Source organism: Dunckerocampus dactyliophorus, chromosome 2 (genome assembly GCF_027744805.1).
Source record: "Dunckerocampus dactyliophorus isolate RoL2022-P2 chromosome 2, RoL_Ddac_1.1, whole genome shotgun sequence".
Taxonomy (NCBI): domain Eukaryota; kingdom Metazoa; phylum Chordata; class Actinopteri; order Syngnathiformes; family Syngnathidae; genus Dunckerocampus; species Dunckerocampus dactyliophorus.
This window is the reverse complement of record NC_072820.1, coordinates 40,846,745-40,872,019: the sequence shown is the minus strand read 5'-3', so window position 1 is coordinate 40,872,019 and position 25,275 is coordinate 40,846,745. Positions and strand designations below refer to the sequence as shown.

Sequence of the window (25,275 nt, the reverse complement as noted above, 5' to 3'; positions counted from 1 at the left end):
TGGAGAATACGTAACTTACACAAAAAAATGTATTCGGGAGTGTGTCCTTATACATGCATCATGTGAAAAAAGAATTCCCAGATGCGTGTTTGCAACAAGATTTAGTTGGCTCTTTCTGTGCTACCCCCCCACAACGTTTCATGGACATTTCTTGTGTATATTTTACGTAATCCTGCTAACTAGTTAACCAATTAAATAAAAAAAAAAACTGTCAACAGCACTGGGTGACTTTGTTTCCCCACATTAAAACTAAGAGAGATAATTATTACTGCTTACTGCCTGATATATGTCTGCCATGAGAAGTTCAATAAAAACCTTACAACAAAAGTAAACAAAAATTGTACAGTCGTCCCTCGCTACATCACAATTCCAAAGTGGGTGGAATCCCCTCTTACGGCACGCGGGGTTAGCTTAGTTTAGCATGCTAGTGCGGTTGCGTGTGTGCGACTCGGGCTGGATGAAAGGACGTTTTACAATGCCTGATGACGCCGCACAGGTTCTGAGTGGAAAAAGACGAGAAGCAAGTTTATCCTTGCACCCAGCTCGACGTACAGACATTCTCAACACACAGACCACACTTCCGGTCTTCAAAATAAGAGCGCCATTTTCCCCATGTCGTCTAACCGTGTAAACAAAATAAGAGTGTCATCAAAAATATCTTACATATGCAGTTGGAATTGCATCGGTGACTACATCTTCCTTAATTACAAGCATGGGCATTACAGTTAGTTGAAGATTTTGTAGCAAAGTGTGCAGATGCTGACATCCCATTAGAAAGGTTAGCCAGGCTACATCCATTTCCCAATTACTGGGCAAAATAGTATGTATTGCTTCAATAAATACAAGGATTTTTGCATTTACTGACATTTTATTCACTAACTCATAAAGCACACACGCGCTATGCTGTTAAAAAAATAAGTGTAAAATGTAAAAAGCGGATTTCTAAAAAATGTAAATGAAAAAACTGAATTTGGAAAAAAATTAAATGGTCATTAAAAAAATGGAAAAAATACAACTGATTTCATGCCCTATGCATGGTCCTGCGGTGGCCAAGAAAGGCAGAGCAGAGACAACAAAAGACAGAAAATGAGCATGGTTGAAGGTGGAGGAGAAGCAGATACTACAGACGAAGAAACTGTTGCTAAACAGGGAGGTACCTCTGTAATATGGAAGTGGTTTGGTTTTGATAGAGCAGTTGTGGAGCAAGAGACCATAAATACAAAACGCTTAGTTTGGTAGACACTAAATGCATTTGCTGTATTGCAGTTTGTTACCAATAAATCAATAAATATGCTTTACAATTTGAGACGAGTGTATTTCATTATATGGGTTAAAGTTTGTAGCTTTTTATACGAGACTTCGCTGAATTATATCATTATACTTCTCAAAAATATCGTGATACATGCTTAGGTCCATATCGCCCAACCCTAATAATCAGAACGACTCGAAATAAGACTGGAAATATTCCACAAAGCCATGGAAATTGCAGTAACATTGCGTGTGGGCCATTTGCAGCTCACATCTTATTTTTGGTCAGCCTGCATCACCACCTAAAAATACAATTACGCGTGGTCCTCAAGTTACGTACGAGCTCCATTCCTAGACTGTGATGTAAGTCTAGTTGTGGATCTCGTCGGATCTTATACCTAAATTACTCACACTACACAGAACACATGAAGGACATATAATAAAAAGACTAAATACAAGAATTAAATGGAACAGTAATTAAAAAACAGAGAACAGTTTACCTTTACTCTATGGCTCATTGGGAGGAGGAAGTAGAACAGGCAGGAGAATAAATAAAAACAAGACCACTGTAATTAGTTGTTGCTTTCACTTTCATAGGAGCATATGCTTTAACACGCTGAAGGATATTATCTTTATCCTTAAGGGTAGTTGCGATAATTGAACATTTAATACCAAAGTGCTGCCAATATTGGTGGGTGTTTCTCCGCTCTCCGAGCAATGATGTTCATTTTCACTCCCGTGGTGAAGGCTTTTCTGTTCCTCAGTGCATCAAAACCAGAACAGCCTGCCTTACACATGGGAGACATGATGAAGTGCATAAAGTTAATCAATAAGCAATGTTATCCACGTCTTGTAGCTTCGAATGAGTAACACATTATAATCATCCGCATCGCACAAGACGAGGCATACAGTTCATCCTTGCAGCATACCGTATATTCATCCGCTGCACTTGCTGAAATCTGTTCAAGCAAGTCCGGTGTTTACCGATCAAAATTAAGTTTTAGCGTAATTTCCAGTGTATAAGCAGATCCTTTTTTTCTCATTTTCAAACCATGCAGCTGATAAAACAAGGGAGGTAATTTATGGCTAAAAGAATTACAGTTCCCATGATGCTTGGCCACACAGTAAGGAGATCGGGAAGACTTGGGTTCGAATCTCCGTTGGGCATCTCTGTGTGGAGATTGCATGTTCTCCCCGTGCGTGGGTTTTCTCCTAACACGCATGTCTATAGGTATGTCCATGTGTGAATGGTGCCCTGCGATTGGCTGGCGCCCGAAGGCAACTGGGATAGGCTCAAGCATACACCGCGACCTTCGGTAGGATAAGCGGCATCGAAAATGGATGGATTGATGATGCTTCGAGTGCAACTTCAGCAGGTAGTGAAGTGGATGCTAATATCACGTTTTTAAGTCTTATGCAGCGATTACATTTTGATCTGACAAAATTGATCTGACAAATCTTATGCATGTTTGATGAAGTATAGAATTACTACAGCTTCTGTTTGGACTGATTGGACCGCAGCAGATATAAGTTATACACTTAAAGTTTGTCTTTCTTTATCCTACAGGCATGGAAAAAAATATTAGACCACCCTTGTTTCTTCAGTTTCTTTTCTTTTTCTTCATTTTAATGCCTGATACAACTATAGGTACCTTTTGTTGGGACAAATATAACAATGACAACAAAAATAGCTCATAAGAGTTACATTTTTTGGCAGTACAATGCTATAGCTAGTCATGGAAGAACTTAAGTGATTTTGGGAATCATTAAGAAAACCATGGAAGTTGCTAGATATCAGCTCTTAAATTCAACTCTTATGAGCTATATTTGTTATCATCATTATATTTATCCAGAACTTTTAGTTGTACCAGGCATTAAAATGGATCAATAAACTGAAGAAACAAGGGTGGTCTAATCATTTTTTCCATGACTGTATAGCAAAAAATGCACTATCACCAATTGGTTTCGAAAAACTGGACTGCTGCGTGATGAAGAGGACAGCTGAAGCTAAAGGGCTAATTTGCCTCGAGACCAACGTGACACAGAGAGCAACAACGAAAGAGAGACTGACAATGTGTGTGACAAAAGGAATTATGAGCCTGTTCAGTTCTGACACTGAAGAAGACGACTTTAGTGGTTTTAGTTCCCAGTAGTAGGATGAAAACGGCGATGAATGACTTTCCTAGTAGGTTACTGTTTAACTAGCCAGGTTACACGCACTGTTCAGCACTATTTAACTAGCTGAGTTACATGCACTGTTCGGCGCTGTTTGGAAAAAGGCATTTATTTAATCTGAAGTTAAAAAATCTTTCTGTGTGCTAAATATCCATGTTATGACCTGGACACCTGCGCCTTTTAGACCGGTGCTGCCTATATATGTACAAATCTTTTTTTCTCTTTAAATTTAGTGGGTGCGGTTTATATACCGGTGTGCTGCAAGTCAATTACTTGATTTAAATTATTTATTTATTTATTTATTTATCGGAGCGCGTACGTAAGCACAAATCGCCAAAACTCATAACCCCGTGCTGTATAAAAAAAACAGTCAAAAGGCATAATGTAACAAATAAAAAGCTGAAATGTTGACGTTAATTACATAAAGCTGATATGCAGGCTTATAAATATATAAATCATTTCTCCTTGAGATTAATAAAGTATCTTTTTACAAAATGAAAAATACATACTGGACCCTGTATTCTTTGATTTTTCAGCATGTGGCGCTCAGTGGAAAAAGTTTGGACACAGGCTGAGTGTGAGTACGGCCAAAGACTCACAAGTTAAACTCTGGTCAATCCTAATGCACATTAGTGCCAACGCAGAACATAAATGACTTGTAAATGACTCATTTCCAGCGTGTCACCACTGCTGAATATGCTGCTCCGCGGACTAACTAATCCACTGCCGCGCTTTGTCGTAACTCAGCTGCGGCGACAGAGGTGGTTAGACAGACATGTACTGCCTTTGTCCCATAGCCGCAGGAGAAGAGAGAAATGAGAGGAAGCACTGCAAAGACCCTCTGAGAGTTTTCCCCTCCCCGACTTCCTCTGTGCAGGTATTTGACCAGAACTAAAGAGCCCTCTGGAGCCAAGATGAGAAGGATGTTGGGATAAGAAACTCTGCAGCGTGGCTCATTATCAGCTCCTCTTTGCGGCTCACTTTCTACAAATCCCTCACCACTTTGCTCTCCCCTCCTGTCAGGAGGTGACATGTCAATACCACTCAGAGGCTCGCCTCTCTAGAGTAAATTCAGCAGTCTAGTTTACATGACTTTTATTACTGAGGGGTTACTATAAAACTATTTTTGGCAGGTGACATTCTATTTCACAGCAAGATGTAACTAAAAATAAGGGTGTGTTCACATTAGTACCGTACTCCAGACCAAAAATATTACAAAGAACTTCATGATCACTTCAGTGTGTTTGGTACAAGACAATCAGACGAAGGACATGAATTACTGGAAGCATGCCTTGTAGTCGGATGAGGCCAAAATAAACTTATTGGTTCAGATGGTGTCAAGCATATGTAGCGGATACCAGATTTCATAATGGTGACAGTTTGACCCTGGAATGGATTATTTATAGTGACTTTACTATTACTGGTAAATAATGTGTGTGAAATAGTGTGTTTAACCTTGGAGACTCCATTTGCATTTGCACCCACAACTGTGTGTGATTTAGCATTTAGAAAGGGCATTATAAATGTTTGATCATATTAAATGTTTTATCTTATGAGGCGTCTTTTAAAAATAATCATCATTAGGAATTCATTAACAGATTCATTTACAAACTGCTCTGATTTCCTCTTCTCTCTGAAAGGAATGAAGCGTAGCATGCTGAAACCACTTTGTGATCCTGCATACACTTGGTGACATTGCACTGCTCTTTTCCTGTTAATCTAATTGCTGTGTCTAATAACTTGAGGTCCAAACAGTGCTTCTATATGCAAATGAGTAATTAAGGAAACGTCTATGTCCATTCATGGCTTGAAATAGGGGGTGGAAATGAGGCATGTGCAAGCGGGTGAAACGTCTTGATGACGCAGGTTTGCAAAAGAGAACCATGCACGTGCACAGCTTTGAATCTGGTGGACAAAAACAGAGATTTCATATTTTTGTTTAGTTATAAATCTTAAGTGGGATGCATCAATAGCTTGGTCTTGGTGATTTGCACTCAAACTCCAAAAGGTTCCAAATGAAACGGTTCCAAACATAAGTGGATAGTTATGAATGCGTGACTCTTGATATTTATATCTAATTCCCAGTAGTGCAGAGCAAAAAAAAACAACAAAAAACAGGAACTCAATAATAAAGCATAGACCCATCACTCAAAACAGATTACTGCCATGTTTCTGCAATAAATCACATACTCCACAGGAAAAATGGATATAGTGTGTTGTGAAGAACCTCTTAAGAGGCACTCTAACAGAAATGTATTGCTAAAATTTGTACAGGAGGCAGGAAACATGCAGTATGTTGATGTTTTTCTGTGTAGATCTTATTGTATTGTTTTATTAACTGACCAAGTCTACTCTTTCTAGCCTTAAATTGAAGTGAAATCGCTGTAGTAAATTACCATTGTAGTATTCCCGCTATCCCATAGACATATGAATGACTCAATTGCGCACGGGAATAACAATGTTGGCCAAATATGCTCTCAAAATGATGCTTTAATGGTCAAATCATGTAGCAATGTATTTTTCAATTTTGAAATATGTAAAATCAAATCTGTGATTAATTCTGATAAAGCATGACTTGAACATTAATTTGATAGCTCATTCACTTCTTTACCCAAAAATATTAAAGACGCTACAGCAAATCTCATAGCAGGAAATAGTGCCATCCATCCATCCATCCATCTCAAGCAGCCTCAGCAGGGCAGCTCAGACTTCCCTCTCCCCAGCTACTTCGTCCAGCTCCTCGCAGCGGATCCCAAGGCGTTCCCGGGCCAGTTGAGAGACAAAGTCTCTCCAACGTGTCATGGGTTTCGTGTCTCGTGTCTCGTGTCAACGTGTCAAGGCCTCCAAGCGGTTGGACGTGCCCTGAACACCTCCCCTGGGAGGCGTCCAGGGGGCATCCTGACCAACAGAAGCCACCTCATCTGGGTCCTCTCAATGTGGAAGAGCAGCGGTTCTACACCGAGCTTCTCCCGGATGACAGTGCTTCTCACCTTATCTCTAAGGGAGAGAACAGACAACCTCCGGAGAAAACTCATTTCGGCCGCTTGTACCCGCAATCTTGGTCACTACCCAAAACTTGTGAGGATAGGAACGTAGATTGACCGGTAAATTGAGACCTTTTCCCTTCATCTCAGCTCCCTTCCTCTTCACCACAACGGACAGATGCAGAGTCCGCATCACTGCAGATGCAGCACCAATCCGCCTGTCGATCTCGCGTTCCATCCTTCCCTTACTTGTGAACAAGACCCCGAGGTACTTAAACTCCTCCACTTGGGGCAAGCTCTCATCCCCGACACAGATATGGCACTCCACCCATTTCCGAGGAAGAACCATGGACTCGAAGGTGCTGATTCTCATCCCAACCACTTCAAACTCAGCTGCAAACCGATCCAGTGAGAGTTGAAGGTCACGGCACGATGAAGCCAGCAGGACCACATCATCTGCAAAAAGCAGAGACCCAATCCTGCAGCCACCAAACCGGAACCTCTCAATGCCCTGGCTGGTCTACCTAAAAAGGGGGACCACCATACAGGTCTGCCAATCCAGAGGCGCCGCCCCAGATGTCAACCAAGACACGCCCACAGCATCCAGGGCCTTAAGGAACTCTGGGTGGATCTCATCCATCACTGGGGCCCTGCCACAGAGGAGATTTTTAACCACCTCGGCAACCTTAGCCCCAGAGATAGGAGAGCCAACGGCGGAGGCCCAAGGCACTGCTTCCTCACTGGAAGATTTGTCGGTGGGATTGAGGAGGTCTTCGAAGTATTCCTTACACCGGGCCACAACATCTCGTGTTGAGGTCAGCAGCACACCATCCCCACCATACACGGTGTTGACCATGCACTGCTTCCCCCTCCTCAGACGGTGGATGGTGGTCCAGAATCTCTTCGAAGCCATCCGGAAGTCGTTTTCCATTGCTTCTCCAAACTCCTCCCATGTCCGAATTTTTGCCTCAGCGACCGCCAGAACCGCAGACGGCTTGGCCTGCCGGTACCTGTCAGCTGCCTCCGGAATCCCATGGGCCACAAAGGCCCGATAGGACCCTCCTTCAGCTTGACGGCATCCCTCAACAGTGGTGTCCACCAACAGATTCTGGGATTACCGCCACGACTGGCACTAACCACCTTACGGCCACGGCTCCGATCAGCCGCCTCGACAATGGACGCACGAAACATGGCCTACTCGAACTTAATGTCCACCGCCTCCCTCGGAACATGGTCAAAGGTCGAAGGTGGGAGTTGAAACTCCTTCTGACAGGGGACTCTGCCAGAAGCTACCAGCAGACCCTCACAATGCGTTTAGGCATGCCAGGTCTGACCGGCATCCTCCCCCACCATCGGAGCCAACTCACCACCTGGTGGTGATCGGTTGACAACTCCGCCCCTCTCTTCACCCGAAAATGTGGCCGTAAGTCCAACGACACAACCACAAAGTCGATCATGGAAGTGCGGCCCATGGTGTCCTGGTACCAAGTGCATAAATGAACATCCTTATGCTTGAACATGGTGTTCGTTATGGATAATCTGTGACGAGCACAGAAGTCCAATAACAACACAGCTCGGGTTCAGATCAGGGGGGCCATTCCTCCCAATCACACCTCTCCAGGTCTCACTGTCGCTGCCAACCTGAGTGTTGAAGTCCCCCAGCAGAACAAGGAAATCGCCCGAGGGAGCACTCTCCAGTACTCCCTCTAAGGACTCCAAAAAGGGCGGGTATTCTGAACTGCTGTTTGCCACATAAGCACAAACAACAGTCAGGACCCGTCCCCCCACCCGAAGGCGAAGGGAAACTACCCTCTCGTTCACTGGGTTAAACTCCAATGTACAGGCCCTGAGCCAGGGGGCAACAAGAATTGCCACCCCTGCCGGTCACCTCTCACTGCTGGCAACGCCAGAGGGGAATAAAGACCAACCCCTCTGAAGAGGACTGGTTCCAGACCCCTTGCTGTGCGTTCAAGTGAGTCCGACTATATCTAACCGGAACTTCTCCACCTCACGCACCAGCTCATGCTCTTTCCCTACCAGAGAGGTGACATTCCACGTATCAAGCTAGCTTCTGCAACCGAGGATGGGACCGCCAAGGCTCCCGCCTTCGGCCGCCACCGAGCTCACGCTGCAATAGTGCCTTTGGTTCCCATTGCTTTAACACTGAGTCAAGACAAAAGCTGTGATTGACCCACGGACCTTGGCAAGTGTAACCGTACTACAAAATAGATATCATAACTTAGGCTGTGACATTCTGTTTTTCAAGTCAACAGAGTAGCCATTTCAGTTTTTTTGATAATCAAAATGTCCAGGAAAGAAAATCAAGTGTCATATTTTTTATGTTTATGCCTCACACTGCAGTGCAGGAGTACACTGTGTATTAGTTTCCACCCCTCACTAACCACAAGAAATACCTAGCTGTCATTAATGACAGGAATGTATACAATCCACCAACATCCACTCCATATTTGAGAAAATCTGTGTTTTTTAGCATGATTTTGTTATTGTGACATCTAAATTATCCATATTTTGTTTGCTTTTATATTTACAATTAAGGCATCCATATTGAAAATAGGACAATGCAAACGCAACATGTAGTAATTCCGGATTTAAAAAAAACATCAGATGTGAAAATGAAGATGATGTGAAATTTCATCTGCAGATAGATATTAAAGTGAATTAATATCCTATATACCTTTTTTCTTGTCCTGAAGCTCCGATCCACTAATTTGAAAGGCTTCAAGTTGGACTAAACATTCAAAGTCATCATATGAATCGATGTGGTTCAACACTCAGTATAAATCCGATCCAAAATTGAAGAGGAAGAAGTAACCTAACAAGCATGTATACGAATGAAAATACACCCGATATCCTATGAAAAAATTGAATTTTTAAGGACGTCTCCACAGACTCTCCAAATTGAGCGCACATGCAGTGTCGGATTTTTGCATTGCAAAAATACAGGTTTTGTAACATTGCTAGTCTATGGGCCAAATACTACCAAAGGGAATTGTTCAGTCTTAGCTGTGAAATGTTATTCCCTGGGATTTGGTTTGCAGTACATCAATGAGGCATCTTGTCCGCTCCGACTCTTGCCACATCCAATATGGTGGCAACGTTGACATACGGCTCAGCGCTCAATGCGGCTTCTACATATATATGTCTATGAGCTACCCAGCTCACCATTAGCAGTGTTTTGACAACCCACCATGTCCTGCCACCCTGAACACGGTCATGCAAACACTGGCTCAAGTAAATGCTGGTTGTTGACTGTTATGGTGACAGCAATGTTGATTGGGGGGCTTAAAGAGCCATCTCGGCTTTCACTATGGGGAATAAAAAATTATATCGATATTAAATGTTATTAAATGCCAATATCGGGCCAATATTTTCGGTGGGCCGATATTATCGGACATCCCTAATTAATACAGTACAAATTTCAAGATTTTACATTTTGCACTGTTGGATCTTAAGGACACAAAACAAAGAAATTGGAGTGAGACAAAAACATTTTTCAGTTAGCAATTTATTGCAAACAAGCATTAAACTGAAATAGGCTGTTCATCAAACATTAAAGACCATAGCTCAAATAAAAAAAAAAATGAAATAATAATAAAAAAACAAGTAAAAAAGCAATAAAATGTTCAAAAAATGACTCAGTAATGAGTAGCATTCATTCATTGTTAATCGCCACAAAAATTTGTTGGACATGCTTAATGCCAGTGTTTCCAGGAGGCTAGTGGGAATGTTGTTCAAGTGGTGATGATGCCTTCACGGACGGCATCCACTGTCTGAAACTTGCGTCCATTTTTGTAAACTTGCCATGCATCCCCAAATCTTCTCAACTGGATTTAGATCAGAATGATCCAAAAGAGTGAAGTTATTCCTCTGGGAGAAGTCTTTTGTCAGGCGGGCATTGTGAACTGCAGCATAATACTGTTGAAAAAGTCAGTCATTCTCACACAGACTTGAGTCATGAGGGATTCACCCTGCAACAACTCCACTTAGCCAGCTGCCGTCTGACGCCCCTGCACAACCTGAAGCTCCATTGTTCCATCAAAGGAAAAAAAAGCCCAGATCATGATGGCTTCCCTCCATTGTGCCGTGTGGAAAACATCATGGCAGTAGCGTTGGAAGCTATCAGGACCGTCAAGGTTATTTTTTTCCCCTCAGAGAATAAAAAGTACTTCCACCTTTCAGTGTCCCATGTTTGGTGCTCTCATGCAAATTCCAAACAGGCAATGCGTGACGTTGAAGGAGACAAGGCCTTTGAACACATTATTTGTACTTAAAACCCTTCTCTCCTGGATGTCATCTGATGGTTATTAGACTGCACTTTGCACCAGTAACAACCTTCATTTGGGACGAGGATTGTTCTGTTTCTTGATGGACAGCCAATGGGATCCTCTGAGTCAGGGCCAGTGACATATTCTGGAATCTCCCACTTGACTTCTTTGGTTCCATAAACATCAGGCTCTTTGAAGAATTTTAAAATGACTTACTGCGTCCAACCTCAGCAGCAATGGCGCGCTGTGAGAGGCCTTGCTTATGCAGCTCAACAATCCGACCACGTTCAAAGAGAGAAAGCTTTTTTTGCCTTTGTCATCAAGAGATCCTGACATTGTGAATATCTGATGGAAAATAACATAGAATGCACATTTTTGCCAAGTTTTGGCTTTTACAGGCTGTGGTCTTAAACTTTTGATCAGCTGATGAACAGCTTGTTTTACTTTAATGCTTGTTTGCAATAAATTGCTTACTGAAAAATGTTTTTTTGTCTCACTCCAATTTCTTCTTTTTGCAATTGGAAGCTCTACTTACAATCTCCTTAAGAACAAACAGTGCAAAAATGTGAATTCTTGCAATTTTTCAACTGGTATTAAAATTTTTTATCAAGATTGTAGGAGGGATATGTAGGACGATTAATGGAATCCATCTATGCATTTAATGTGTTATACAACAAAATAAGGCAAAAAAATATACAGTCAAACCTGTCTTAGCGGCCACCTGTATATAACGGCCACCTGCCTATAGCGGCCACTGAAAAATTCCCCCCGCAGAAAATTTACGTGTTATAGCCCCTGTGTATAGCGTCCACCTGTCTAATGCGGCCAGCGGCCACCCATTTTGTATCCCTTGGTCAATATCTGACCGCATATAGCGGCCAAAATACCGACTCAAGCAGAAGCTTCATGCACAAAAAAGTTTCGTTTTTTAATCAATGAAGCCGTTGTGTATAGACTTTAATTACCGAGTCCTAGCTCAGTCACAATCATTCACAAGATCCACACAAACTGTCAGTTGTTCAACATAAAAAATGCTGTCTTCTTTGGAGCTTGTAGTAGACAGTGACACCGTTTATTTCCTGGTGTGAGACAATGTGCACTGGTCAATACTGTAATGCCGCTTGTTGTGGGGATGGAGAGACTCACGTCGCTGATGCACTTTAATGGCTTTATTAACAGCGGAAAACACTGCAGGACTTTACATCCACGCCAACACCCACACACTTCCCAACTCTCTCGACACTCACAGCTAGCACTGAGCCTGGCTCTCCTGCTCGTGACGTCGCACCGTCACTTCCTGATGAACTAAAGCTGTAATGACACTGCCGTATATACTGTATAGTAGCACAGCTTTGTTCTGTGGGTGGTGTAGAATAACAAGCCTAGTAGTTCTTTACAACTTTTATCCGCAGGCCCACAGTGCCCTCTACTGGTCAACATGTAACAGTATAATTATATGTATCTGCAAACACAACAAGCTTCTAATCACAGACATGTTAATATGTGCGCACACAAATTCAAAATGGCCGCCAACCTGTCTATAACGGGCACCTGCCTATAGCGGCCACTTTTGCCATTTTCCTTTAGTGGCCGCTATCATGCCACAAAACACAAGACTTCCCCAATGAACAGCACCAGCTCGGCTCTGTCCACTTCTAACTGGCTCTACTTTAGAAAGCCATGGCGCATTAGACGCATCAGATGGAACTAGAATGAGGGTCCCTGTGTCTATTTCTCAGCCAAATGTTATTCGAGAAAAGAATGAAGGCAGCAAGAAAACAGCAAAGTGGAGAGTGATGAGCAACCAGCTGTGTTCAACATTAACATTCAAAAAACCCTTATCATATCGATTGTTATGTTTTCGCACTATTGCAAAGCCATTTAATAATGTTTATATCACTAATCCTATTCATGTACAGGCGTTCAGTTCCTAGACTGTGATGTTGAGTTTTGGTGTAAGTCAGATCTTGTACCTAAATCATACCTAACTGAACTCCTAATTCACTCACACTGTCCATAGAAGCACATAACATACAGTAATAAAACACTAAATGCAAAATTAAAACAAACAGTGATAACAAAATAAAGGCCAAAGCACTAGCATTCTTTCCATCTCAATAATAAGACTACTACACTGCTGAGTTGTTACTGTCGCTTTCAGAGGATCAGTGACCCGACAGTTATGTGTAGTGTCAAACTTTTTTGTTATTTCCGACCATCTGTGAACATGACAGGCTGAGTGCTGACTGTGCGTGTGGGTGTGGGAGGAGGAAAGTTGAGTTTGCCCATGGTGTTTTAGCATTGTTCGGCCGACTGTAGCCTGTTTTTGAAATAAAGAGACTGTCTATCGACCACCTCCTCCAGGACCAGGTAGACGTTAGCAAGCAATTGAGATGGCGGATATTGAGCACATAGTGTATTCCTCCAAAGCTCACTGCGGTGTGTCTAGAACTCAAGTGAGTCTCATGTTTACGGACCAAAATTAGGTTTTTAATTAATTTGTAGGTAACCACAATACCCCGAAACTCGGAACGCCGTAAAACTGAGGATCCCATGGATATGTAACAGCACAGGGAGAAGATGCAAACACAAACATTCCGGATAGAACTATGAAACCAGCACAAATATCGGTAAGCAAGGAAAGGAAGCACCAAACGTGGGAAGCAACATCAGCAACAGATGCTCCAACAGTTTCATTATCAGCGCCGTGTGAGGAAGAGCATGAAGCTAAACTCTCGTGGGCATGGATCCCCACTTAATCTCCAACTCTCTTTCACAACCTTTAAGCAAGGGGGAGTGTCCAAACTTTTTCCACCAAGGGCCGCATACAGATAAATGGAAGGATGCAGGGTGCTACATTTAGTTCATTAAAAATGCTTAAAACCAATCAAATGTGGGTCAATATATGCTAAGCTATCCAAACCAAACATGGACATCTTAGCTTTGTGTTATAGGTGACAAAAAAAATTAGTGGGCAGTAAAAGGCCCCCGGGCCGCACTGAGGACACCTGTGGCTTAAAAGCTACTCCACATGTCACTAAAACCCAACATGTGTTCGAGTACAACAAAGGCCCTTCTAACATGCTCGCCCTCAGTTCCTGACATCCTCTCCCTGGCAAACATGGTGTGTTTAATGCTCTCGCCCTTTGCTAAAGGAAGTGTTATCATCAGCGCGAGCAGTCATGCAGGAAATGAATGGCCAGCCTGGGTCCTGCCAATGCACCACACCACTTCCATTGCTGGCTGGAGGGCCGGCAGGACGGTGAGCTGGGAGCAGATTTAATCACTCTTGAGATAAGAGTGTGATGTCCTATCCTGTTTTAATATGGCCATGTTCTCCTGGAGCGTAGTTGTGTATGCATGTGAAACTTGTATGGCAGCAAAGTGGCGAGATTATGCTTGCGGTGACTTTGAGTGCCAGGTACAGTAATGGCCTGAAGGAATGCGTATCTGCAAGTGTGTGTGTGTGTTGGTGTGTATTTGTGCAAGTTCAAAAATACGTAGGGGCAATATAGGAGGTGAATCTCTATCTACATCACCTGAGGGCTTCCCCTCTACATCTCATCAAATTTGTAGAGGCTCTCTCTCGACTTAAATCACTCTCACTACGCCATTAAAACACTTCAGGAGAAGTGGAATTGCACAAATATTAACTAGAATTGGCTGTGACGTGTTGGGTGATTGTAATCCACTCCAGTCCTGTAGGTGGCAGTAAATGCAGTATAAAGTTGCAGTTTGCTTCAGGTATATTTGTAATTAAGAAGAAAAAACAGTTACCTATGCTAAATAATGACGCCATTGTGATACTGTAGGAAACCCTCTTGAACAAGAGGAGGAAGAAGAAGATCTACTGTTATCAAAAGATCCAGAATGTGCCTGCCTGTACGCATTTAATTGAAACCCATTGAAGTGGAATATGTGTGTCCACATAGCAGCACGGCAGCCCACAATAAGATTATTGAATGCTAGATGACGTTAGTGGCAACATCTCATGCGATGTATAAATCATTTCCAACCCAAAGGGCAAGAGAGAGTGTCAGGTGTTGCGGAATACCCTTAGACATGCAGGAGCCGTCACGCTTTGCACAACTCTGACATTACCTCAGAAGGCAAAATATTTTTGCGTCAACTCCGTCCCCTTCAACAGCGACAAAGAAAAGAAGCGTAATAATGCCACCTAATACAGCAAACAAGTGTAATTAAGGACGTACTCACAGTACGCCATTAGTACCATGCTGGACTTTGGCGAGATTCCCCCCTCAGTCTCTTGGCTCCCTCTCTTTCTGCTATTTTACTGCAATTTCTCTTGACTTTCTAACAAATTTCCATACTTGTTTAGAGTTCTGATTATTTATTTTTGCACAGGGTTGTCATTAATTAGTTGCAATCACATATACAGACCCTTTCCAAAAAATTTGAATGTCATGGAAAAGTTGTTTAATTTCCATAATTCCATTCAAAAGTTAAACTTTCGTAGATTATAGATTCAGGGCCCACAATTTAAACGATTTCAAGTATTTATTTGTTTATTTTTACATAATTTGGGCTTCCAGGTCATTAAACCCACGAAAACAGGAATTCAAAAAATTAGAATACTGTGAAGAAATCAGCCCAAATTTTGCAGGGAATGAATGTTTTAAACTGAGTGTCACACACTAATCATCTACTAAAGTCAAATCACCTGCACAGGCTTCCCCAGGTGTCATTAAATTGCTTCTGTTTGGTTCAATTGTCTCAGTTGGGTTCAATATGGGGAAGACTGCAGACATGACAACTGGCCAGAAGACCATCATTGATACCCTCCATAGGATGGGTAAGCCACAAAAGTTCATAGCTAAGGAGGCTGGTTGTTCACAGAGTGCTGTGTCCAAGCATATCAATGGAAAGTCTAGAGGAAGGGCAAAATGTGGCAGGAGAAGATGCACCAGCAAAAGAGATGACCGTGGGCTTCAGCGGATTATCAAACAGGGAAGATTCAAGAATCTGGCAGAGATCACATTCAGACGCATCCGGAAGATGGGCTACAACTGTCGGGTTCCTCGGGTCAAGCCACTTCTGAACCTGAGCCAACGTAGGAAGCGTCTCCACTGGGCCAAGGAGAAGAAGGACTGGACTGTTGGCCAGTGGTCCAAGGTCCTCTTTTCCGATGAAAGTAAAGTGTGCCTTTCATTTGGGAATCAAGGTCCAAGGGTTTGGAGGAAGACGGGTGAGGAACAGAACCCAAGCTGCCTGAGGTTCAGTGTGAAATATCCACAGTCCGTCATGATGTGGGGTGCAATGTCCGGTGCAGGTGTTGGTAAACTCTGCTTTCTTAAATCCAAGGTCACCGCAACAGTCTACCAGAATGTTTTAGAGGACTTCATGATTCCTTCTGCTGAGGATCTGTATGGAGATGCAGATTTCATCTTCCAGCAGGACCTGGCCCCTGCCCATACCGCCAGAAGCACCAAAACCTGGTTTGATGCCCATGCCATCACAGTGTTTGACTGGCCAGCCAACTCACCGGACCTAAACCCCATTGAGAATCTATGGGGTATTCTCAAGAGGAAAATGAGGGTTACCAGACCCAACAACAAAGAAGAGCTGACAGCAAGCATCAAGGAAATCTGGGCTTCCATAACTCCCAGGCAATGCCACAGGCTGATTGCTTCAATGCCACGTCGCATCGAGGCAGTGATTAAGGCAAAGGGATTCCCAACCAAGTACTGAAGATTGACATATCGTTTTGAAAGTACCATATTTTGATTGATTTGATGTGATCCTAATTTCTTTCTTTTTTTTCCTGCAAAAACTGAGAAGTAAATGGTGATTTCTTCACAGTATTCTAATTTTTGGAATTCCTGTTTTCGTGGGTTTTATGAGCTGGAAGCCCAAATTATGTAAAAATAAACAAATAAACACTTGAAATCGTTTAAATTGTGGGCCCTGAATCTATAATCTATGAAAGTTTAACTTTTTGAATGGAATTATGGAAATTTAACAACTTTTCCATGACATTCTAATTTTTTGGAAAGGGTCTGTATTATATATGTTAATTAGATATGTTACAATTTCCCTTAATATGTGAACTAGTTTCACCTTTATTTGGAGTCGTCGTGGTTATTTATTTTGTGCAAGGTTGCCGCCGCTATTAATGTTCGCGAGAGGAGCACATTAATTAAACGACATGTCTTTATTACGCCCAGGACTGGAGTGAGCATGCTGTAGGGTTCACTCTCGGATCATTCTAAGTCTGAGAATTTGATTTATATTATGAAATGTGTTCTCATTGAAGAATCTGCAAGGAGTGATCGCATTCTTGTCATTCTATGACTCCGCTACGTTGTGCATGTGCATGTGTATGTGCATGGAATCGTCGTGCCTGGCCATAGACCACCTCTTCCAATCATGCCACACAGTCACATGTTCCATGCTTTAGATCAGGGGTCGCCAACACGTTGATCGCGATCAACCAGTTGATCTTTTGGACTTACCCCGTCGATCGCTGTTGTAAATTCCCTGATTATACATTTATATTTTGTGCATGCACTGTTCAGGGTGGACTTCATGTGTTTTACGCCAAGCTCCTTGCAGGAAAGCTCAGGGTCCTTTGTAGGACCAATGGCACATTCATGCAATCCGGGCAACTGCTATTGAAATGTTGAAAAAAAATATGCTTATGCCTGTCTGTGTTGGTGATAAAAGATACCAGACAATACATCAGACATTGGCATCAATGTTAAAAGTCTGAACTGTGTATTAAAAAAAACAATGTTCCATTGCGTCTGGCTCTCTGAACGGAGCGACGGCTGTGTGGATGAGGTGCTCCAGTGAATTTGCTTACATCACATACAGTCCAAGCTCTTCGCTACAATCGTAAAAATATTACGAAAAATAAATTCATTATCACATCAGTGCCCTCCCCTGGAGTCACGCATTTTGACCACTGAACACGCCCGTACGCCTCGCCGCTCTCCATGCGCGCCCGCAGCCCTGAACTCGGCCCCCAAAGCCCGAATGGTGGTGCCAGTGCACGCCACTAGAGGAAAAGCTAAGAAAGAGCTGAAATGTTGACACAAACAACCAATAAATAAAACAAATCTTTGTCTCTAAATATGTAACACTTAAAAAAAATCCCAAGAAAGTGTGTGTGTGTGTGGTGCTAGAGGTGAAATTGTTGGAGTTTTTTTTAGAAGTGTACTTGTGCTTGAAGGAGCAAGTAACTTCATGTATACCTAAGTATTTTTTTGTAGGGCGGTGGGTAGAACTTTGCCTGGGTTCACGGTCCAGAACAGGGATCTTGTCCTCATAAAGGTTGGTGACCACCGCTTTAGATGTTAAGTGAGCCCTGTGCCCAAGCATGAGTACGTCCTTAAAGGTGCCAAAATGCGGCGTCTGTTGGACATCTTTTCCCTCCTCACCACACTTTCCCAAATTTGTCTTGTCAAAGGGGCCGAAGTAATGGCCAACAGCGTGTTCCGGCATTCAGCGGGCTGATTAAAGTGTGAGCTCTGTCTAGGACAGGTGATGAAATGTGTCACACACCCCAGTGGCATCCACAGCATCGAGGTGATGACCACCTGGTGGCCAAACTTTCACATATTCAATACATTGTCACCTTGTAAATAGCCAGTGTCTGCCACATTGATTCTTTGGGACAAAATGAACAGCACTCACACCTCAGAGCTGGTAAACAGGCACAATCTGTTGGCTTGACACCTGCTGTTGGGGCACAATTAAGCCCAATGACTCATCATTTATACTTTTCACATCAGCCCACTGGGACTGAAATAAATTTTTAACAAAAAGACAGTCTTCATACCACCAACTGCCACCAGTGCAGTTTCATTTAGACATCCACACACACGTCCATGAACACCACCTACTGTGACAAGTCTGCCAAATCACATTGAACCATAGACACGTGCACTTTTGCCCTGCAAAGACGCATGCCGACACACATTTGTTCGGTAATGACTCCCCTCCCTCCACTGTGACCTGCTTTTCTATCATTAACCCCTCTGAACACACTCCATTTTAAAAGTAATGAATAAAACCTGACAGCCTCCAAAAGCAATATAAAGGTATTAGGTTTTAATTAACATGCAAACACCTTCACTTATTAATTTATATTCACAGAGGGCTTTGAGTGCAAAACAACAGCAGAATTTACACACACACGCAGATACACAACTGTTAAGTTTAAGCAGGATGCTTGACCTCTCCCCGGGCACATACAAGGGCAAAACGGAGCATGCTGAGAGACAATAAATGCAGAGCTATGCGTGTAATGAATAAGTTACACACGCCTATTAGGACAGGCAGCAGTGATAAATGCCTCTCATTCAGTCATTACACCGTAGGCTGTCAGTGGGAGCAAGACGGACCAGGGGCCAGAGAGCAACCTTATTGGCTTTTTAACAACCATGTAATCCATTTCCTTATTGCAGATGAATAAGCTCTTGTCTGCTGTGACTTTATTTATGGTCAAATTAAACATGTACGCCATGACATGCAAAGTATAGTTCAGCCTCAGTACATGTTTACTCTTGAGACCAAAAGGAGCAGCATGTATTTTTTTTTTATGCCAAGAGCTGAGTATATGAATCTAACTAGAATCAAAAAGCAAACTTTATTTTGCTCCTGTGGGGAAATAATAGTTTTTCCTTTGCAAACTGTATAAACTAACATGTCAGAACAGTGGAGTTTTTAATAAATTACTTGTCATAAAGGTACTGTATTTTATTGTTTTTTCCTGTTTTATAGTGGTTAACTTTAACTTTTCTACTTTAAAAAAATTGGAGCACCTGCGACCCAACTTTTTTTGCGGATGTATATAGTGTGCCTCATTCACAACTACACGAAATGAATAACGTCACTTAAGTCTACCAAGCATAAGGTAGTGAGCCTTATGTTGATTCAGGAAGTGAACCTCTACTCTCTACCCCAGAACGTCTGGAGATTCTCCTGCCTCTCCTACTTCCTCCTCCCAATAAACCACAGGAATAAAAGTGAGTTGTTCTGTTTTTATCACTGTCTCATTTATTTTTTCTATTGTCTGGATACACTCAGCTCATGAGACTAGGTGATACACAATATTGGGTTCACAAGACAATATTTAATATTACAAACAACACTGACTGGACTGGACAAACAGACTTTTTTATTTAACTGAGTCGCAAATCAAATCAATGCAGGTACATTTTGAAATGTTTTAGAACTTTGCATGCATGACCTAAGCATGATGCTTTTAACTGTTAACTTTTTCCACAAATAGAAACAAAAAGATGACAAAAGTTAAAATAATGACGGCAGTTGTAGCTGCCACTACTAATCATTTATGTTGCCGCCTGGGAAGGTAAAGAAATGTAAAATAGATGGCAGGCTGCAGTAGATTACTTTTATGTTTATGCTAAAAGAACTACAATCCCCATGATGATCCAAAATAGATGCCACATCACGTTTTGATAGAAGTCATATGCAGCGATCGTGTTTTGATCCGACAAATCTTGAGTAACTTTGATCAAATGTAAAATTACTACAGCTGCTGCTTGGACATGAACATGGCAGCAGCTTTTGAAGTAAAAAAAAAAAAACAGCCATACGTCACAAGCGAGTGACACTGGTAACACAGAGGGCAGGTTGGATTGCAAGGTTTACAGTGTGCGTTAAGCACTCAATGTGCGGTTCCAATCATGCCTCGCGCATTGCCACTTCCATGTAATTAATGACAACCTTGTGCAGAATATTCATAGTCGCAATGCCATAGCTCACAGTCTGATAGATGTCTGTCTCTGGTTGCCCTCTTCCCGCAAGACAGTTTTTCTCTAAACAAGAACTATAATCATGTTTTAATCTCGTCAGATCTCGTGGCAAGAGATGTGAGTCATTTGGAAGTCCAATTTGGTTCAATTTAGGTAAGATTTGACTTACACCTAAACTGGCCTTACATCACAGTCTAAGAACGAAACTCGTACTTAACCAGATAATTACTTTATCTTCAGCTGCAAATGTTTGGGAAACTTTCTAGTTCTAGTAAGTTAATCCACTGATTAAAACTGTTTTCAGGTTTCAGACATGACCTTAGATCACTTAGATCCACAAGAACATACAACCACTGGAATAGTGGGCCACATGACATCAGAGGGAATTAGCGGCCTTTGACCTGTCATTGATCTCCCCTAGTTTCTTCTGGGAGCCTCACCAGCTATGAACAGGTTAATAACTCTGGAACCATAGCCTAGACCTGGCAGGCCAATCTTTTCAATCTACACCCCTACAAGCCAATTTAAGGCAGACTGCCATCTTAGTAGGCGAAGAACCCATTTCCCCAATGCAAGGACTATCTCCGTGGAGAATCGATTTCTTGAGTAAATCATTCATTCAAACAGCAACCGGTCAACCAGGCAGCCATTAAAGCTCCTCTGGGAAAATAAAAGCATTATTACCTGGAAGACAGAAAGACTCTCCAAGGGTAAGATCCTGCAGTTTCTCGTAGAAAACTAATGTTTTTCTTCACCAATCAATGCCCTTAATCACAGTCTTGACCTTGTATCATTGTGCCAATTGACTTCAGACAACAGTGTTCGATCCCAAGTCACACTATTACACTTAGCATTTTTTAAACGCTGGCTTCACTGGAGGTCAAGACACCACACCAGAGAGCAATTATCATAACTACTCAGCCAAGAATTAAGATTCTGACCAACGCCACATTGCTTATTTAATTGATCAGGGGGTTTGTCTCAGGTCTCATGTTTTTGTTATTTAAGGTCATACTCACACGAGGCCATCGTAGCAATCTAGACTCCCTCTCTCTCCTGACCCACCCCATGGCCTGCGCTCACACTGATCACCTGTGCCTGTTTGCTCGTGCCATCACTTTTCCCTGACTTTGTGGATTATTTCCAGTCTTATTTTGAGTCATTCTGATTATTTATTCGGTGCAAAGTAGCAAGAGGAGCGATCTCGTTAAGTGAGAACACGTCTTCATTACACACACACAGATGTAGTCGCAGGTGTACACGCGTGCTGTGGGTTTTCTGATAATTTTGAGTCTTTCTATTATATTGATATTTTGAACTGTGCCGGTTATACTTTAGAATTTGTGAGATTTTGTGAGATCACACTATACTAACCCCTCGCCACTTTGCGCTTAAAATTTTGCTGCTTCACTCTATCGCGTTTTTCAAAAACATATTAGTAAATTACCAATTGCTGTTGCCAATTATTCGTCAAAAAGCCGCAAATTTAAGCATATGTTATGTATTTTTTGCCTAAATTAAACATGTTCAAGCACAAAAATGGCTAAATGAACTAAAATACAAATACCTGTATAAGGCATTCAAACAACGCACTCAAAGACGTTGATATGTAGTATTCTACACTGGTCACTAGATGTCAGTAATGTTACTGTAAGTTTCAGTGAGACACACAAGCACTAGACTTGATCACCAGAACAGGCTTTTCTTTAGGACTGGTTCATAACGCTCCCTCACTATATCACGTTTTTCCCAAAAAATTACTTTATAAATGATGTTTCGTGGTTGACTATGGCCTATTTATTATTAGCCGAAAAATACTGAAAGCCAATGTATATGTAGTATTCTGGTCACTAGGCATCAGTAATGTTATGAGACATGACGTTACCTTTTACACTGCATGGAGACTGGTTATTGAGCCAGCAGAGCCAAGCCGATGTGCCATGGCTGAGATGGATATGCCATAGAGTGGGGGGGAAAAAAAGGTTCTCCTCTCATTCCATGTGGAAGTGGTAAGTTTTTGACTGCTTTGTCCTTCTTCCCCACTTCGTTTGACACACTTTAAGGTTAGAATAAGTACAATGGAGAGGCTAACTAGTTAGCTTGGTAGCTTGCTATGCTAGATGCACAATGTGATGTAAACAAAGAATAGGGTAAAAGTGACTATAGGGCGTTATTTCATGTCTACAGGTCTCTAATACTGTGAAAACTCGTATTTAGAAAGTCATAAACAGGATTTCTATGCTCTAACTTAAAAAATATCCAGTTTATTAATACTGAATCCTACTTTGAATTCACTTATCACAGTCAGGTCTGGAACCACTTAACCGTGACAAACAGGAGATCACTGTATTTAGGTTGAATATTGATTGATTGATTCATCTTATTTATAACAAACCTTTAGCTACACATCACTGGTCAGTGTAAAATGGTTCCACCGGTTAGTGACTACATACCTGACTTAGTCCATTGTTTTCGGCAGCTTTTTAAATCTGTTTTTTTTCCACCGTTGTAAAGAGGACCATATCTTTAGCAATGTGATAGGGCACCACCATGGTCATAGCGCCCCGCTGTGCACTTTTCCTTTCATAAGGAACACAACAGGAAAAGGAAGCAAGCAGTTAGCTTTGTGTTGTGTCAGGAGCTTTGAGGGGCTGTGAAGCTGGGGCTGTTTCAGAGCGCAGCTTCACATACTCCTCGTACTGGAGTTTGTGCCAAGTTTTAAGGTGGCAAAAAAGATTTGTTGTGCTTTCGCACTTGGCAGTCACTTTTTTATGGCACTCTCTACATATAATTTCATTTTGTTGCTCATCTGATGCTCTGAATCTGAAGCACCTCCAAATTACCGAGCCACTGCTTTTATTGACCAGTTCCTCCACCGCAGACGACGTTGCTTCTTCCATGTTTAATGAGGACCCTGCTCCGCTCATCCTCCTTCATGCACAGAGGGTGGGAAGGAGGCCCACTCAGTGGAGTTCACACGCAGTGCAGAGTGATGAGTGACACCCTGAACCCCCAGCATCACTTCCTGCCCCCCCCCCCCCCCCACACACACACACACACACACTCACACTCAGCTCCCTTAACACTGAAACACATTTACAGCAACACAAGAGCACAATAACATAAACACAATAATAATACCCTTAAGGGTCACTACATAACATGGAAGAGATAATAGCCATCGCAGGAAGCACCATACAGAACAAGAAGTTATAAAAACAACAAGGAACTCTCCCAACGCTAACATGTAGAAGTCTATTGTATGTCTTATTTAGAAGGTCGGAAAAAGGTTTTCTATCCTCTAGCTATCAAAATATTCCATTTATGAATAATGAATACTATTACGTAGAAATTCACTTATTATGGTCAGGTCTGGAACGGATTACAGTCATCCCTTGTTTATCGTGGTGAATTGGTTCCGCGATAAGTACATTTCCGCAAAGTAGAATTTAATGTAAATAATACTATATTTTTGTAGTTTAAGCATAGAAAACCTCTTCATGACTTTCTGAATACAATCTTTACCATTATTAGAGCCCTGTAGACATGAAATAACACCCCTATACTCACCTTTACACTCCTATTATTTTTTGTTTATGCCACATTGCTCAACTGTAATGTGCAGGCTACGGAATGACTGCAGGGAAGAGGCGGCCATGGTTTTAAACATTAGCAAGCTAACTAGTTAGCCCCCATGTATGTATTCTAAACTTAAGAAAAGTTTTAAAATGGAGTGGGAAGAAGGACAGAGAAGACAAAAAAATCACCACTTCCACACTGAACGGGAGGTGAACTTCTTTTCACTCTACCATGTCTGAAATCATCACCAACTGTAGTAACAACTCTCATGTACTGTTTTAAAGTTAACAAATTAAAAAACCTCCAGTTTCACTGCCCTTATAACTCATTTCTACATCTAAGTGCAATGAGTTTGCAACATTCTTTCATGACAAAGTTCAAGGTATAAAAAATACAAACATTTCCACAACACAAATAACTATTCTGCAGCCAGCTAGACACCTCGAGCTGACCCATTTCACACCTGTCATTGACAAAACAGTCGAAGAGACGCCCTCTGCAGTCTGGGCCCATCAACATGCTGCCTTGATGAGTTACCACCTAGATTTCTAAAGTCTGTGCTGAGCAGTTTGCTACTACAGCCCACGCCATCTAGGTAACATTTCACACTGGAACATTTCCAAAGGCCCTAAAAACTGCTGTCATTAAGCCTCTTCTGAAAAAGAGCAGTCTTGATGCCACAGTACTGAACACCTATCAGCCCATACCAAACCTGCCATTCCTGGGAAAAGTCCTAGAAAAGGTTGTATACCAACATCTTACTGACTTTCCTCTCTCTAACAATGTGTTTGATACTTTCCAATCAGGCTTTAACATCATCAGCTTTTTACCACCTAAACAACATTGCCAAAATCAAGGGAATAGTGTCTACGCCAGATTTAGAGAGACTAATCCATGCCTTTGTCTCCTGTAACGGCCTTCTCACCGGGCTCTCTAAACGAGCTGTAAAACAGCTGCAGTACATCCAGAATGCTGCTGTTCGAGTCCTGACTAGAACCAGGAAATATGACCATATTAGTCCAGTACTCGGGTCTCTGCACTGGCTTCCTGGTGCTCGGAGAATAGACTTTCAAACAGCTCTGCTTGTGTACAAGTCTTTTCATGGCCTTGCGCCAAAGTACATCTCTGACATGTTAGAGCCACGTAAACCATCTCGAGCTCTGAGAAGCTCAGGGAGTGGTCGCCTGCGGGTGCCCACAGTCAGGACTAAACACGGTGGGGCTGCATTTCAGTTTTATGCTGCCAAAATTTGGAACAATC

At 42.2% G+C, this 25,275-nt stretch overlaps 1 protein-coding gene across 3 annotated transcripts in view; it reads right to left on the bottom strand.

Moving 5' to 3' along the window:
* snx29 (sorting nexin 29) overlaps positions 1-25,275 on the bottom strand; it is a 202,801-nt gene that overhangs the window by 124,503 nt on the left and 53,023 nt on the right. The gene's annotated exons all lie outside the window — the stretch shown is intronic.